General features: G+C 36.5%; 1 protein-coding gene across 1 annotated transcript in view; it reads left to right on the top strand.

Moving 5' to 3' along the window:
• LOC306858033 (ankyrin-3-like) overlaps positions 1 to 17,963 on the top strand; it is a 178,891-nt gene that overhangs the window by 1,042 nt on the left and 159,886 nt on the right. The window lies entirely within an intron of this gene.

Here is a 17,963-nt window from a genome sequence, read left to right as displayed (position 1 = left end):
TATATATATATTTTTTTTTCAGAATTCTTTCTTCTGAGTAGAAAGCAGGAAGCAAAAAAAAAAAAAAAAGTTTTAACAAGTGTATCTTGTTGTGTAACAAGTGAGGAAATACATAACTGTAGGTTGTTTTTATGTTCAAATTCGAATTTGCATTCCTTTGTGGTTCGTTGGTGCTTTGTGCTTGAAAGTTTTTAGACAGTGATTGATTGATTTCTAGGTCATGTAACTATTGTGTTTTGTGCAGACAACATGGCTGATTTGTGGGAAACAGTCATTTTCTGTATAGCAGCAGTACAAAGTTAATGGTTTATTATTACAGTGTGGGCAAACTCTGAGGTGGAACAAGGAAATGCGGGTTATTCAGATGTCCGGAGCGGGTTGGATAAAGAAATCCTGCCCCTGAGAGGCTGATCAACATGCATTTACTGTTTCCATCCCATGTATGGAAATCATCTCTGTGTAAACCTAAACGGCTAAATGTGTGTCTGTTCCTCGGTCAGCAGTATGTCTTCCATGCTTGCTTACTTTCTTAATATAATCAGTTGTGTGGATTTACTTGCATTTTTATTTTATTTATGCAATTGGCACTCGTCCACCTTTCATTGCCACCACAACAAAAACAAAGCCTGTGTGATACAGTTATTACATGCTCAGTTGAACCCTATGGAAGATCTGAATGCAGCACATTCAAGTTGTTCATTCTCCAGGCTTCTTCTGGAGATAAACAAATGAGCCAGTGATGCGTTGATGATGCAAATGTTACAAGTGCTGGCCCGTGACTCAATGGGCTGTTGGTTTGTGTGACTGACACAGCAGGCGATAATACAGAGATGGTGAATGAGACCTTCTTTTAGCGGCGACCCCGAGCGATGGGGGTGACAGAAAGGCTACCTTAGGTACGGATGACTCCAGCTGACTGGCTGACCGACCTTTGCATCATGCGGTTGGATGAGCACAGCGAAAATCAAGACAAAAGGTCATTTCACATGTCTTATGATGACCGTTTAACCCCTCGGGGTCAGAACTTGTCCTCTAAACCGAGACGTTTTTAAAAAAAAAAACATTTTGAGGCCAAGAACCCCCGGATATGATGAGATCCCCCTCTTGAAATATAAAGGCAAAGCTATGTAAAAAAAAATAAGAATAAAGTGAAGAAAAAAAATAACAAATGTGATTCTATATATATTTTTTTACTTATTAATTTATTAACAAAGAGAAACTGAAATGTCATCTGAAAAATAGTTTTAGTACCTTTTTTTTTTTTTTACAAAACTAGGCCAATATGTAGATTCACCTTTTTCCCCCTTACATTTAAAAACTGGTGCTGTCAGAAGTCGTGGGGAAGTCGTGGCCTAATGGTTAGAGAGTCGGACTCGTAATCCAAAGGTTGCGGGTTCGAGTCTCGGGCCGGCAGGGATTGTAGGTGGGGGAGGGAATGTCCACCCTCAATACCACGACTGAGGTGCCCTTGAGCAAGGCACTGAACCCCCAACTGCTCCCCGGGCGCCGCAGCATAAATGGTTGCCCACTGCTCCGGGTGTGTGTTCACGGTGTGTGTGTGTTCACTGCTGTGTGTGTGCACGTTGGATGGGTTAAATGCAGAGCACGAATTCCGAGTATGAGTCACCATACTTGGCAGTATGTCACTTCACTTCACTTCATACAATATAAACTCATGACATCTGGCCAGTTTTAAGAAGAATGAAATTGTAATATGTGACCCTGGACCACAAAACCAGTCTTAAGTTTCAATTTTTCAAAATTGAGATTTATACATCATCTGAAAGCTGAATAAATGAGCTTTCCATTGATGTATGGTTTGTTTTGGAGGATAATCTGAAAATCTGGAATCTGAGGGTGCAAAAAAAAAAATATTGAGAAAATCACCTTTAAAGTTTTCCAAACGAAGTTCTTAGCAATGCATATTTCTAATCAGAAATTGTGTATGAATTCTACCCTGAGTGTATTACTTCATAAAATTCACAGCATTAAGATTAAAGCAACTTTTAAATACCACATAACACTTATTTTATGTTTAATGAAATATTGACAGTTAGTCAATGATGAAATGTTATGCGCCCATCCATTAAATTATTTAAAACCACATTTCAAATGCAATTTAATGCAAATAATGATCTGAACGCACATGATGTGGTATGCCTGTGCTAATATCATAATTATGCAAAAAGGCCTAATTAAAAAAATAATCTTATTCTTGAAACAAAACCATAGTAAGTATTGTGGAAATTACTTAATAATAATAATAAACCTTTATCCACAAAGTCATGTGGTGTAATCAACATGCAATAATTAACCAACCAAACAAATAAATAAAACAGGAAGTGATGTCATGGAGAGGAGCCCTGCAGACCCTGACTGTGTCAAGGTCAGTAAGTTTCTTAAAATATAGTTTGAGATAATTTGATAAATCAAGATAATTTGACATTTTTATGACTAGGCAAGGTTAGTTCAGAAATGCAACATGGAACGATTTCCCAAAAATGCATGTATTAATGCATAAAATTCGTATAAAACATTTTCCCTGAAGAATATATTTTAAAAACTATTATAAAATGATTAAAATGTGTACACTCACATACATTTAAAGTGTATGGATTTTTTTTTACTTTGTTGAAAATGGTATTCGCTTTTTAAAACCACTTTTGCCTGTTAGGCGGTATCGTTTTTAGCACTGGTCTTCCCATCAGATTTTCAGGAAATGAAGTAGTCACTCTCAATAATTGCTGTCAGTAATTAGAAGTATTTTTGTTTGTTTAAAAGAAGCAATTTGTGGTGTACTTGGAATGTTGTCCAATGATGTTGCAATGCAGTGACGATGAGACAATTTGCGTTTCATCTTGATTTATATATTCAGCAGAAATAGCACAACATAATACAAGACTCTTGCTGTATTTTCTCAGTCAGTGTGTCCTGAAGTTGGTCCAGGTGTTGTGCACCATTTAGTTTGTTACAAACAAATTGCATAACAGCTAAGCAACATCCCTTCGGGGAAAGTATGATATAAGGTGGTAAACTATGTCTAATGATACTCTTTCGACTTTTGCTATGCAACCATTTGAGAGGCACAAAAATGTCTTTGTGGGCCAAGAGCAGAGACTATAAATTCTATAAGAGAAAAAGCAGCCTTTTGAAATGATGTTTAGGTCTGCAGTTCTTTATGTGCTGGTGTGTCACATTCTTCTTTCTTTCTGAGTTGTGGTTGTTATTTATGTGAGCCAACTGTGAGTTAAGCTGTCTGTCTTTTATAGTATATCCTGTTTAGTTGTGTTTGTTTATTATCTTCTTCCTGCTCTCACGGTATGTGGCTCTGACTGTTTGCATGGTCCTGTTAGTTTCTACAGTCAGTGTGGAACAGCTGTGATGGTGTATTTTGAAAATACTAAAGAAATGCATTAATGTGAAGATAGTAAAGATAAGCTGATCAATCTTCACATATAGTATCTTCAAAGTTTTCAACTAAAATGGGAAAATTTTTATGTGTTTGGCCATTGCTTACAGTACACGACAACAGCGTTTGGGGCCTGAAAAAGCAGACTTTTGAAAACGGGTTTCAAAGTGCAAGGTTTTGAAAATAACACTGTTCTCGTCTCTGTGTAAACTACAAAAACACAAATTTGCCTATATCGCTTACTAAGCCTGGCATGTATAGTACAACGTTTTTAGTCGTTTACGTGGCTCTTTGTGAGTGGGATCGTTTCTTTACTCTAAACTTTTCAAAAAAGCACAGGAAAACTTTTTCGTTTTGTATGTAGTTTTTTCAGTTATGCACTCATATTGCAATTTGATGCCACAGAAAAGAATCGCCTGTCGCAAACATAACAATTAAACATGAAACATGGATTCAGTTTTGTGTGAACATGCTGTAATGATGGTAATATATAGTTACAGAATAAAGTCATAATTTTAGCTTAATGATCACTATACCTGTATATACTATAGGCCTATATACTATATACAACTAAAATTTGAAATATGTATGATTTTTTTAAAATAATTATCTTATGCTTAGACTGCATTTAGTTGATTTATTACACAGTAACATTGTGAAATATTATTTAAAATAACTGTTTTATTACTGTTTTCTATTTTAATCTATTTTAAAATGTAAATTCCTGTGATGCAAAGCTGAATTGTCAGTAAAAGCCTGTAGAAATCATTCTAATATGCTTTTGAATTGTAATAAAATGTTATTACACAACGTTACTGTTTTATGGTAATTTTGAATAATTAAATGCAGCCTGGGTGACCATAAGAGACTTCTTGCACTATTATTTGTCTACAGTAAACAAATATATTTGTCAGATTTGTTTGAATATTTAATGTGTGGAAGACAAAAACTGTTTCTGTTTTTGTCTTTTCTGCTCACATTTGTATCCCTGTGGTGCTTTGGTTGCCATGGAGAATCTGGCTGTTGCTTGGTTACCATGGGGACTGTCTTCCATAGTGTGCCCCAGGCGTTCAAGCAAGAGCATTAAATGTTATGAAGGCCTGCTGATATTTGAGCTCATAGCGTCTGCAAAAATCCCAGTTAGACCTTCCTGACGAGCCATTTTATGTGCAATTTGTTTTCTCAATGTCAGAATTGTGAAATAATATTATAATTAGAAAATAACTATTTTCTTTTCGAATATATTTTAAAATGCAGTTTATTCCTGCAATGCAAAGCTGAATAACTCAGCATTACTCCAGCCTTCAGTGTCACATGATCCTTCAGAAATCATTCTAATATGCTGATTTGCTCCTCAATTATTATTGGTGTGAATAATGGTTATTAATAATAAATGTTAAAAACAGTTTTTCCTGCTTAATATTTTGTGGAAGGATCATGTGACACTGAAGACTGGAGTAATGATGCTGAAAATTCAGCTTTGCGCATCACATTAATAAGTTACATTTTTTAAAATATTACAATAGAAAACATCTTCAGAAACTTCATTAAAACATGTATATTGTTTTCAAACAAAAACCTGAATGACATTAGAGGAACACTTGACATGCCTTTGAGTCTTGTGAACACGTACTTGTTTCTGATTTGCTGGACTTTACTGACAACATCCATAAAGAAAGTGTTTGCTTGACATCTGTCTGTTGTGCTGCTGAGAGGTTTGCCTATTATTGTTTTCTTTTTTCTCGCTCCGTTTTCATTTCTCTCTCGCTCTGTTTTTCACGAGTTCATCACACAACATTGGTAAGTGGTAAGTTAAGTTGGTATCATTCATCAGTCACGGTGAGTAATGGCTTCTTTTCCTGCTATTGTTGTTTGCACTTCATGTCACATGTATAGTTTATCTCTCTCTGTCGGCGATGAGGGATTCACACGTGATAAATGCAGGAAAAATAATTAGGTTGACAGAGAAGGTTTCAGAATTAGAGACACACATCCAAACTTTAGTTGAGGATAGTAAGAATGTGAGGGCTGTAGATACTGCTTTGGATGCGACTAGCTCAGGGAGTCCTTTACATTGTTCGGTTCTGGTCGAGCCCGTGCAGCAGGACAGCTGGGTAACTGTAAGGCGGCCTAGTCGCAAGTCAAAACATCGCTCTTCCGTTCCGATCAGAACATCAAACAGGTTCTCCCCACTCAGTGAGGCACCCACTGAGAAACCTGATGAAAGTGCTCTAGTTATTGGCGATTCTATTGTACGGAACGTGAAAATAGAGACACCAGCCACCATAGTCCAATGTTTACCGGGAGCCAGAGCGCCTGACATCTTGGCAAATTTAAAAGTGCTGGCTAATGCTAAACGTAAATTCAGTAAGATCGTTATCCACGTCGGTGCTAATGATGTTCGACTTAGCCAGTCGGAGATCACTAAAAATAATGTTAAAGAGGTGTGTGAACTTGCAAGTACAATGTCAGACTGTAATATGCTCTGGCCTGCTCCCTGCTTACCGTGGCGATGAGATTCATAGCAGACTGTCGTCACTCAATGGCTGGATGTCTAAGTGGTGTCCGCAGAATAGCATAGACTTTATAGACAACTGGATGAGTTTTTGGGGCAGACCTGACCGGTTGAAAAGAGATGGTGTTCATCCCTCCTGGGGTGGTACCGCTCTTCTCTCTAGAAATATGGCACATAGTCTTAGAGTTCATACTTGACTAACTGGGGCCCAGGTCAGGAAGCAGACAGACTGGCTAAACCGACCGTCTGCTAGCCGCCTCATGTCACAGAAATCAGTTAATTCTCAGCGCATAGAGACTCCTTCACCTAGATATCACACTATAGAGACTGTGTCTGTTCCCCGAACTAGAAAATACAGAAAGCGTCCAAACCAAATTAAGAGTAACAATTTAATTGATGTTCAACAAATAAAAAATGTTTACAATACAGAGAAACAATTGATAAAGCTTGGCTTACTGAATATCAGGTCCCTTTCTACAAAAGCACTTTTTGTAAATGATTTGATCAATGATAATAATATAGATTTGCTCTGTTTGACAGAAACATGACTAAAACCAGATGAATACATTATTTTAAATGAGTCCACCCCCCAAGATTACTGCTATAAAAATGAGCCACGAACGAAAAGTAAAGGGGGAGGTGTTGCTACAATTTATAGTAATATTCTCAGTATTTCTCAGAGGGCAGGCTTTAAGTATAACTGGTTTGAAGTTATGGTGCTGCGTATAACATTATCTAGAGAAACACGTGTTAGTGATAAATCCACTGTGATGTTTGTACTGGCTACTGTATACAGGCCACCAGGGCACCATACAGACTTTATTAAAGAATTTGCTGATTTTCTATCTGAGTTAGTACTGGCTGCAGATAAAGTCTTAATTATTATATATTATTATTAATATAATTATTATTTTAATATCCATGTCGATAATGAAAAAGATGCATTAGGATCAGCATTCATAGACATTCTGAACTCTATTGGGGTTAGACAACACGTTTCCGGACCAACTCATTGTCGAAATCATACTCTAGATTTAATACTGTCACATGGAATTGATGTTAGTGGTGTTGAAATTCTGCAGTAAAGCGATGATATCAGATCATTATCTAGTCTTGTGTAAACTCCATATAGCTAAAACTGTAAATTCTACACCTTGTTACAAGTATGGTGGAACCATCACCTCTACCACAAAAGACTGCTTTGTAAGTAATTTTCCTGATTTATCTCTATTCCTCAGCATATCCAACAGTGCAGAAAAACTTGATGATGTAACAGAAACTATGGACTCTCTCTTTTCTAGCACTTCCTAGATACAGTTGCTCCTTTACGCTTAAGGAAGATCAAAGAAAACAATCCGACTCCGTGGAATAATGAGCACACTCGCACCTTAAAGAGAGCAGCCCAGAAAATGGAGCGCAGATGGAGGAAAACAAAACTAGAGGTATTTCGTATAGCCCACAGAAAAGCATTAAAAACTGCTAGATCTGATTACTTTTCGTCTCTTCTAGAAGAAAACAAACATAACCCCCAGTATTTATTCAATACTGTCACTAAATTAACGAAAAATAAAGCAGCAACAGGTGTTGGCATTTCCCAAAAGCACAGCAGTAATGACTTTATTAACTACTTTACTTCCAAGATCGATTCTATCAGAGATAAAATTGTAACCATGCAGTCGTCAGCTACAATATCGCATCAGATGCGCTATAGATCCCCTAGGAACAATTTCACTCATTCTCTACTATAGGAGAGGAAGAATTGTATATATAAATATATAGTATAAATTTATTAAATCATCTAAACAAACAACATGTATGTTAGACCCTATTCCATCTAAACTACAAAAATAGCTGCTTACAGAAGTCATAGATCCTCTTTTGGCTATTATTAATTAATAACTGTCATTAGGATATGTCCCCAAAACCTTCAGATTGGCTGTTATTAAGCCTCTCATTAAAAAAACACATCTTGACCCCAAAGATTTAGTTAATTACAGACAGATCTCAAATCTCCCTTTTCTGTCAAAGATACTAGAAAAGGTAGTAACCTCGCAATTATATTCCTTCTTAGAGAAAAATAGTATTTGTGAGGAATTCCAGTCAGGATTTAGACCGTATCATAGTACTGCGACTGCTCTAATTAGAGTTACAAATGACCTGCTTCTATCATCTGATTGTGGCTCTATATTTCTTTGCGGCCAAGTGAAACACAACAAATTGAGAAACTAATGGAATGCATAGTCGATATAAAAAACTGGATGACGAGTTACTTCTTACTGCTAAATTCTGAAAAACAGAGGTGTTAATAATCAGACCTAAAACCCCCACATGTAATAACCTAGAACACTATCTAACACTTGACGGCTGCTCTGTCAATTCTTATTCATCAGTTGGGAACCTAGGTGTGCTGTTTGATAGCAATCTTTCATTTGAAAGCCATGTTTCTAGCATCTGTAAAACTGCGTTTTTCCATCTCAAAAACATATCTAAATTGCGACCTATGCTCTCAACGTCAAATGCAGAAATACTAATTCATGCATTTATGACCTCAAGGTTAGACTATTGGAATGCTTTATTGGGTGGTTGTTCTGCATGCTTGATCAACAAATTACAGTTGGTCCAAAATGCAGCAGCTAGAGTCCTTTCTAGAACCAGGAAGTACAATCATATTAGCCAGTTCTGTCAACACTGCATTGGCTCCCCATCAAACATCGTATAGATTTTAAAATCTTGTTAATTTCTTATAAAGCCCTGAATGGCTTAGCTCCTCAGTACTTGAGCGAGCTCTTATCACATTATAGTCCTCCACGTCTGCTGCGTTCTCAAAACTCTGGCCATTTGATAATACCTAGAATATCAAAATCGACTGCGGGCGGCAGATTCTTTTCCTATTTAGCACCCAAACTCTGGAACAATCTACCTAATACTGTTCGGGAGGCAGACACACTCTGTCAGTTTAAATCTAGATTAAAGACACATTTCTTTAACCTGGCTTACACAGAACACACTAATACACTTCTATTATTCAAATCCGTTAAAGGATTGTTGTTTAAACACAGAACGGGAACACTCCCCATAACACATGATGTACTCGTTACATCATAAGAAGAATGGCATCTACGCTAATATTTGTCTGTTTCTATTCTGTTTCTCAGTCCGTGTCCGGATCAGATGGTGGATCGGCGCCGGGAGATGATATATGTGGCCCTGATCGTCAGTGGAGGCCGGACACCTGGATGAGCCCCGGGGACATATCCCCAGTCACCGTAGCCGGCCCAGATGGTGGATCAGCACCCAGAGACGACCTCTACAGCCCTGAATGTCAGCGGAGACCAGGACACCGGGATGAGTGCCAGAGACAGATCCCCAGTGACGACCCCGCCACTTAGACAGCCATCGGGAAAGACCACTGGAACCAGTTGAGCCCTTCCAATCTGACTTTGCTGCAGTTGGAATTGAACTGCTGGTTCGTTTGGCCAGAGGAGAACTGGCCCCCCGACTGAGCCTGGTTTCTCCCAAGGTTTTGACCATTCTGTCACCGATGGAGTTTTGGTTCCTTGCCGCTGTCGCCTCTGGCTTGCTTAGTTGGGCACACTTCATTTCCAGCGATATCGTCGACCTGATTGCAAAGACACTATTTAAACTGAACTGAGCTGGATGATGACATCACTGAATTCAATAATGAAATGCCTATAACTGAAAATCTTTTTTTTAATCTTTTAATTTTACATTATTGACACACTATTTTCCTTTTTTGATATTGTGCAGTTGCTTTGACACAATTTACATGGTTAAAAGCACTATATAAATAAAGGTGACTTGACTTGACTTGACATCTGATACCTCATATAACCTCACCTCAGGATGGCTTAAATATTTGGCTGGTTACCAATGGATTGCCACATATAGCAAACAGATAAGTCTCTTTTGGCTTCTCATAGACGTTTTCTATATAAACAACATTGGTAAAAACACCTCATACTGTATGGGCCAGATTGTGTGGAATGTGTTTTTGTCATAACCTGCTCTAGGGAAGAATGGATGCATCATTGCTCAAGGCAATCACAGATAGGGAGAACACAGTTTAAGTGCTGTTGGCATCTCCTGAATTTCTCACACTTGTTTTGGATGAAAAATGAACAAGAGTTGTGAAGTATAATGCAAGACAAAGTCAATATGCTTTCGTGTCATCTGAACATGCACAGCTACTCCTTTAGATAAATGGTACAGTTATGAATATTGCAGAGTAATCAATATTCACAAGATGTAGACTAATACACTTGCATAAAGGCTTAAATATACTAAAAAATGATAATAAGAAGAACATATGTGCAAGTACATGTGTTAAAGGGGTCAAGGTTTGGCCCTGTCGGCTGACAGATCCATAACTACATCTGGCTGCAGTGGATCTTTCTCCATTGACCATCATTTACAAGTATCTGTGTAAAACAAACAAACAAAACAAACAACTCAATAAACAAATAAATAAACAAAATAAAAATGTAAATACATTTATATAATTTAATAAATATAACAAAATAAAATAAAACTATAAAAAAATAAATAATAAATATCTAAATCAACAATTTAAAACATTTTTTTCACAGTGAAGTTATAGCTATAATGTCACAGATAAGGGCAGTTGCTGGTGGAAGGTTTAGATAAAGAAAGATTTCAAAATGTGATTTTATTAAATATGCAGTTACTTTATTTAAACAAAACCTCTGTACACCCTAAAGAGATTGAATTCCACGAAAATGTAAACTGTAGATTTCCCCTGCAACACACGTTGTATCAGCCTGGAGCAAATCTGAATCTTGCTGAGCATGTTAATTAAAGTTTTGACAAGTTAAAACTTTCAACATGTTTATAGCTAGCTACCTTAACATGTCTAGTTTAATTGCACAGGCATTTGTGGGTAATTCTGTTGCAATCTTGAGTACTGAAGTTTGTTGCTTATACAGTAACACTAGAGCTCATGTTAAAGCTGATGAATGATGTATTTGGCCTTATTGTGTCCAGGATCAACAGCTTATCAGCTGCTTTCCAATACTGTGAACAGGTTTGTGAGCTGGAATCCTGTTTGTCCTGAATGCAAACTCTCTTATCTGTCCTTATTTTGTTTAAAAGGAAGGACTTGACCTGGATGTATCATTCACTTTAGTTGTGCACGCCTATAACACGCTCACAATCACTGTTAAACACTTCTCTGCTCCCAAGACATGCAGGGCAACACAGATCAGGTGTCTAAGACTGTGATCTGATCTCCTTTGAGCTGAAGAGAGTCAGAGCCGGAGTCTTTAGCGCTTATTTACACTAATCAGCGTTCCTGTCAGCAGGAAGAATCCGGTTGGCACTGGACACTGGAGGTCTGGGATGAGAGCAGATCTGACAGACAGAGTGTCTGTGATGCGATAGCTTCAGTTGTGCCTGCATCAGTGCGCGTCAGCTTGTGGAGTTGAGGACAGTTTGGCACGTCTGCTAAGATCATTGTTGAAGCCATTGTTGGGCCTTCCATGTTTTCACATTCTGATTTTGGTGATTTATGCAAGTCATAGGAAAAACAACAACAAAAAAATAGCTATTTTAAGGCCACAGTGTTACTTCTGTACCATAATAATAATAATAACAATAATACTATGGATTCTATTCACACTATTCTGTTTACACTAAGGCTACGTTTACACTAGTGTGTTTCGTTTTAAAACAGCGTTTTACAATGAAAACGATCCTCATCTACACTGGCGTTTTCACTGCGTTTCAGAAACGATCTCCGTCCACACTACACAACCGAAAATGCATGTCACATGATCATTCATGCAGGTACAACCATAGATATGTATACATAGATACCCTTTTATTTAGATGGCGGACGTGTCTATGTGCTTGAAGCGGTCAAATGGGAAATCTAACTATACATATCTATGGGTACAACAATGAGCATGATGTTATTGTTTACATGGTCATCAAGGATATGCAGAGCGAATGTGAGCAGACATGCCACCATTTTCAAAAGTCTCAGTTTTGGTTCATTTACACTGAAACGCAACCCCGGCATTTTCAAGCTAAAACGGGGTCTTCAGCATTTTCAAAAATCTCTGTTTTAGAGGGTCGAAAACGCCGGAGTAGTAGAAAAAAGGTGGGTTCGATTGCATAAAAAAAACACTACGCCACTGGAGATGATGTTTAATGGCCGTCTTTTGTAGTGTTGACTACTCCAATCACACGTTGGTGGGTGGAGTTAGTGTAAATAGACACTCTGTAAAATTAAACTACTACTGCTAATAATAATTGTTTAAAAAGCAAGAATAAAGTTCAGTGAAGTCAGATTATGTTATTTAAAGGGGTCATCGGATGCCCATTTTCCCCAAATTGTTATGATTCTTTAGGGTCTTAATTAAAGTCTATAACATACTTTGATTAAAATTTCTCAATGGTAGTGTAAAAAACACCTTCTTTACCCTGTCGAAATCGGCTCTGTTTTCATCAAGCCGTTTTTTAGTCCATGTCCCTTTAAATGCTTATGAGTTCTGCTCGCCCTGCTCCTCTCTTCTGTGGGGTGACGAGCAGTACTGTTTAATTTAGCCGCGAAACTGGCTAACTAGCACATATTAGGAAAGGCGATTTGCAAAGATTCATAAAAAAATGTGGCCCCACTTTATATTAGGTGGCCTTAACTAATATGTACTTACATTTAAATTAATCATTTGGTACAATGCACTTTTTGTGTACATACATGCTTTGACATTGTACTTATATTTTTTAAAATACCTATATGTAATTACATCTGTAATTAATTTCTGTAATTACATTTATAATTACACTGTTGACCCATCCCTTACACCTTAGCCCACCCTTAAACCTACCCATACCACCAAACCTCTTACTAACCTTACTCATATTCAACCTCAATAGCAGCAAAAGTGTTTGGCAATACAATATGACCACAATAAGTACATTGTACTTATTTTTTGATGTAAGTACATAGTAGTTAAGGCCACCTAATATAAAGTGTGACCAAAAATGTTATACTCACTTCTTCTGTAGATGAAGATGGATCACAAATGATTTGCGCGAACATAGATTCATTTAGGCAGATTGGGGATCGGCACATTCACTTCAAAGCGAAAGTAATGTTAATCCTCTGCGTCTTCAGTGGCTCAGATGTCGGGAGTAAATGATGACTGCTTTATTCATTATTACATCCAACAACTAAACGCCTCAATCGCTTAATGTCTTCTCCTGCACCGGAGGCAGACAGCTCTCAGCTCACTGAGGGCAGGCCTAGGGTAAGACGGTCTTGTCAATCAACTATCGTGGGTGGGGGGGCCTGTACAGAACTAGGTCATTCTGACAGGGCTCTCAGAACAACCTGATTTGAGAAAGGGGATTTTAAAATGGGAATTAAAAACAAAAACACTGGGTGGATTTGTATCATTATGGGATGGACGTGTACACACACTTCCAACACACATTTATGTTCAAACAACTTGAAAAGTGAATTTTGCATCCAATGGCCCCTTTAACAATGACACGTTAAAAGTATTTATTTGTTGGAAAGGATTTAGTTTGGAAATTAATAGTTGTTTTAAACAATGCAGTTCCTTCTTTTTTAAGATTTGGCAAGAATTTTCAGCTTACTGTCTTGTCCTGAAATATCACTAATTTGATGCTTCTGTTGGATTTGCCCCACAACATTTGTGCTTTGTATCTGCCAAGAACATAGATGGGTTGTCCTGTTGATTGACATATCCATGGCAATGGAAAGTCATCTTTTTGTAATAGAATTTCCCACGTAATTTGTGCACTGCACAGTGCAGTTAGCCAATGCTAATAAGCCAAATGTCAGCTTTGAGAAGCGTGTTATATAAATTCATTAGCAACTCGAGCACTTCACAACACACAACCCCTCAGACAAACAGATCATAAACACTTTCATTCAGCTGAGTACCATTTGTTTTCCTAAGTCTTCAAATTATGTTTCTATTGTACAGTGGTTTTAGATCTAAACTTTGCGTTATTATTCTTTCAGAAAGTCAATCCATGGGAAGGGCAGGTTCATGCAGGTAGAATGAGGTGGAGTTTTACTGGCAGTGTGTGTTAATGACAAAACAGTACCTTCATACCTCACAGTTCTGTTTTCACTGGAATTCACAACAGATATTAATTAAATACTCTGAGAAGTAACATGTTATTGTTGCCTGTAACCCACCAAAAACGTATGATGTGACACTGTAAGTATAACATATATTTGAACCTTGTGGTAAAGTGGTTCTTAACCAGAAACATAGTTTTACTGCAGAAGCTTTATCACTATTTTTAATGATACTAATTTAATACAAACTAAGTATACAGTCAACATTCACAGTTAAATCTAAATTATGACCAATACTAATTTGCTTACACAACAAGGCTTTAATTTACATTACCAACTCCATCTAAATGTTGGTGTTTCCCACTGGTACAATAATTACAGTACAACATTGTGGCAACATTCATGTGCTCTCAGCTTGTAAATACAACGATTGACTCATAAAGATTGTGATTTCCACCATAAACATGGATTTTAAACATTTTTATTTTTATATTCTGTGTTTTGATTTTAGTTAAAATTTTTGTCACTTTTTATCAGTGTGCTTTTGCCATTTTTTTAAATTGTCTATATTGTTTTTTTTTATTAATTCTATTTAAGTTTTTTATTTAGTTTTTTTTAGCAAAAATAAAACTAAAAGCAATATTTTCACGAGCGTAATATATATTTATTGTATACATGATATATAATTAATGTTCAGTAAAATTTTGCATGTCACCATATGACAATCAGAATCACTAATAGTCAGTTTGCATTAATCGCATCCAAAATAAAAGCTTTAGTTTTTTGTTTACACAATATATGTGTGTATACTGTGTATATTTAATATGTATATATAAATACAAACACATGCATGTATATATTTAAGAAAAATATGCTATGTTTATATATATTAAATATATGTATATATAATAAAAAATATAAGAATATAAATATATAAATGTGCATGCATGTAAATATTTTCAAAATACACACTGTTTGTACACAGTACAACACACATATATTTTGTAAACAAAAACTTTTATTTTGGGTGCGATTAATCGCAATTAATCTTTAACAGCAAATAACAGCACTAAAAAAACACTCACATAAAAACATCATGCATTAGATTAATTGCTGCTTCAGGGGTGTCCTCAACTAAGGATTTTCATAGTAGAATCGGAATTTTCGAATCTTGCTGATATTCGACTGATAGTCGAATCATATGTTTTGGGGGCGGGGTAAAATACATTACCAATAACAGACATAATTATACTGACGTTAACACACAGGTGTGTAACGGACACCTAGCAGATACAAACCAGGTAAATAATGTTTTATGTTTTGATTAAAAGATAACATTTCACTAATGTAAAAAAAAATTTTTTTTTACATTAGTGCTCTCATTACTACGTTATAAATGACAGTAGTTATTAATGCTCTGCAGTTCTGTTTTGAGCTGCGCTGAAGATGACCAGTAGAATGAAGCTTTTGATAGCAAGTTTTTAATCAATGGGATTTAACTCATCATTTATTTCATATAGAGTATGCTTCGTTATTTATACAACATAACGTAAATATAACGACGTATAGGCTATCTGCACGAAATGCAAATGAACGTGTCTACGCAGCTCTGAATGAACTCCTTTTGTGGACGCGTTCCTCATGGAACAACGTGCAGAAACACGACAACTAAACTCTACAAATTCACAGTGTTTTATAGTGTTCTCATTATAATGTTATGTATATGACAGTCCCAGTCAAAGTTATGAATATTCTGCAATTGTTGCTCGAGTTGCCCGCTGAAGATAAATTATCACCGTACAACAATGAAGCGCTTTACTGCAGCACAACTCAACCAAATGCATCATATACGAGATAAATAATATATACGCTACACGATATATATAAACCGACTGAAACGTTTTGAAATCACTTGTACCCTACTTGATCGGAAAAATCCAATCTTTCGCTCAGCCTGTGTCAATTAGAGTCTTGTTAAAGATTTAAATCCCTGCTGCCAAGATGCTCCTCTGTCCATCACGGATTATGGAAAGTGAAACTTAAATCTATAGGGATGGTTGGATTTATTCACGCACGTTAGAATATTTATTTGAAGCTTCTTTCTTTTCAGAATCTTATTTATAGCATTATTTTAATAGGCTGTATATTAACTTATTGGGAGAAAACTGGTAGTTTTATGTGAAATCAAACATTTGAGGACCCCCATATTTCCAAAACGGCATGATCATAACACCCCGCGAATATTCGACTGTGAGATTGAGAGTCGAATCAGGCTCCTCATATGGAAGCATCGAATCATCGACTATTCGGGGTCACCCCCATGCTGCTTATTTTCATGTAAATACATGCTGTTTGTACATTACAAGGATTTTTTTCTGGTAAAATTCCTCAAAATATATATTAGTAATTATTAATGCATTACTTTGTTTTGAAGGATTATGCAATATTTTACCGTGTATATACCGTTTATATAATATATAACGGGTACCGTTTATATAATAATTTTTGTCTCATTCTGTAAGATATAATTATATTATCTGATGACATTCAAAATAATATGTTTTCACAAATAGAATGTTGTACATTTTAATTCATATTCATTTAATTCAGTTATCAAGAAAACATCAACACTAACTAATGTGTTCCTAATTTATGTCTTTTATAAAAGTAGCCTAATATGCATTAGGTCTCTTATTATTACTATGTCTATTATTATGTCTCTTGTAGACAGTTTTGTGTGGCAGCAACGTTAGCCTTAAGAACCTTTGCTAGACGCTTTGAAGTGTTAAAAAAGCGTGTGCAATATAGCTTTCCAATTGTCACGTCTAATCTCTTTTCCCATAAATCTTCATGCTTCAGTGTGAGCCGCCCGGACCTCAGAGGTGTGGCCATAATAAACAGATTACGGTGTTGATAGTGGAAGCCAAAAGCTTGAAGCAGTGGTGTGGCTGGGCTTGATGTGACCTCAGGGGACAGAGGTGCATTTTTTGGAGTTCAGCCTACATGTACAGTCATATGAGTACATGGCTAGAAGGCACATTACAAACCTGACACACCTTCAGTGAGGCGATTGTTTGCTTTTGTAATACTCTATTTGATCCTTCAAAGGCCGGTGTTGTATGTTCATATGTCCATTTTAATTGTGGTATATGAAGTTTTTAGATGTCTCAGAATTACTGCATCTTGTGTGTGTTGATGTATTTGTTTTCTTTTATGGACAACAAATGTATTTTCCACCAAAGGCAAGGTATACAGTAACATCACCGCTTTGACCGCAGTGACATCATCAACAACATGAGGAATGTTTAATTACTTGCTGTCACGACCGATGTCAGAGGTTATTGTACATCATGAGGTCATGCGTTAAGTAATGCCTGAACTGATGACCTCAGTATCACAACATCATTGTTGAAACTCAAACGTGGTGTCACATTTCTTCCTTTTTCAGAATAGTCCATTGTACAGCGAAAAACAATACTTGAGTGCTGGTCAGCGTTAAAGCTCTTACTTTTAAACACCCTTTTAACAATTATTCACACTGGTTGAACATTTGGAATTTGGATTTAAAAAAAAATGTTGACAGAACTTATTGACTTCCATATTATTGTTTTTTTCCCCATACTATGGAAGTTATTAGCTGGGTTTCCATCGTAAGTTGCGAATTTAACTTGGAGTATCACACAAAATTGGAGTATCACATAAAACATTTGCGAATAAGCACCGTTTCCATCCATCGAGTCAAAACAAAATCATCACTTCCTGATAACTGCCACTAAATATCACTAAGAAAAGTAGGAGAAGCCACTGAATATAATAATTTTCAAAAATAATAAATTACTTGTTCCTCAGAGCGAGCAGATGAAACACAACAAATGCGGTCAGTGCTTTCGGAGGTGGATGCCAGCTGTTTGGGAATGCAGTTTTAAGACAATTATACAGAAATA

This window comes from Barbus barbus (assembly GCF_936440315.1).
Source record: "Barbus barbus genome assembly, chromosome: 38".
In the NCBI taxonomy this organism is placed as follows: Eukaryota; Metazoa; Chordata; class Actinopteri; order Cypriniformes; family Cyprinidae; genus Barbus; species Barbus barbus.
Note: the sequence above shows the minus strand (reverse complement) of the source record. Positions and strands in the feature narration are given on the sequence as shown.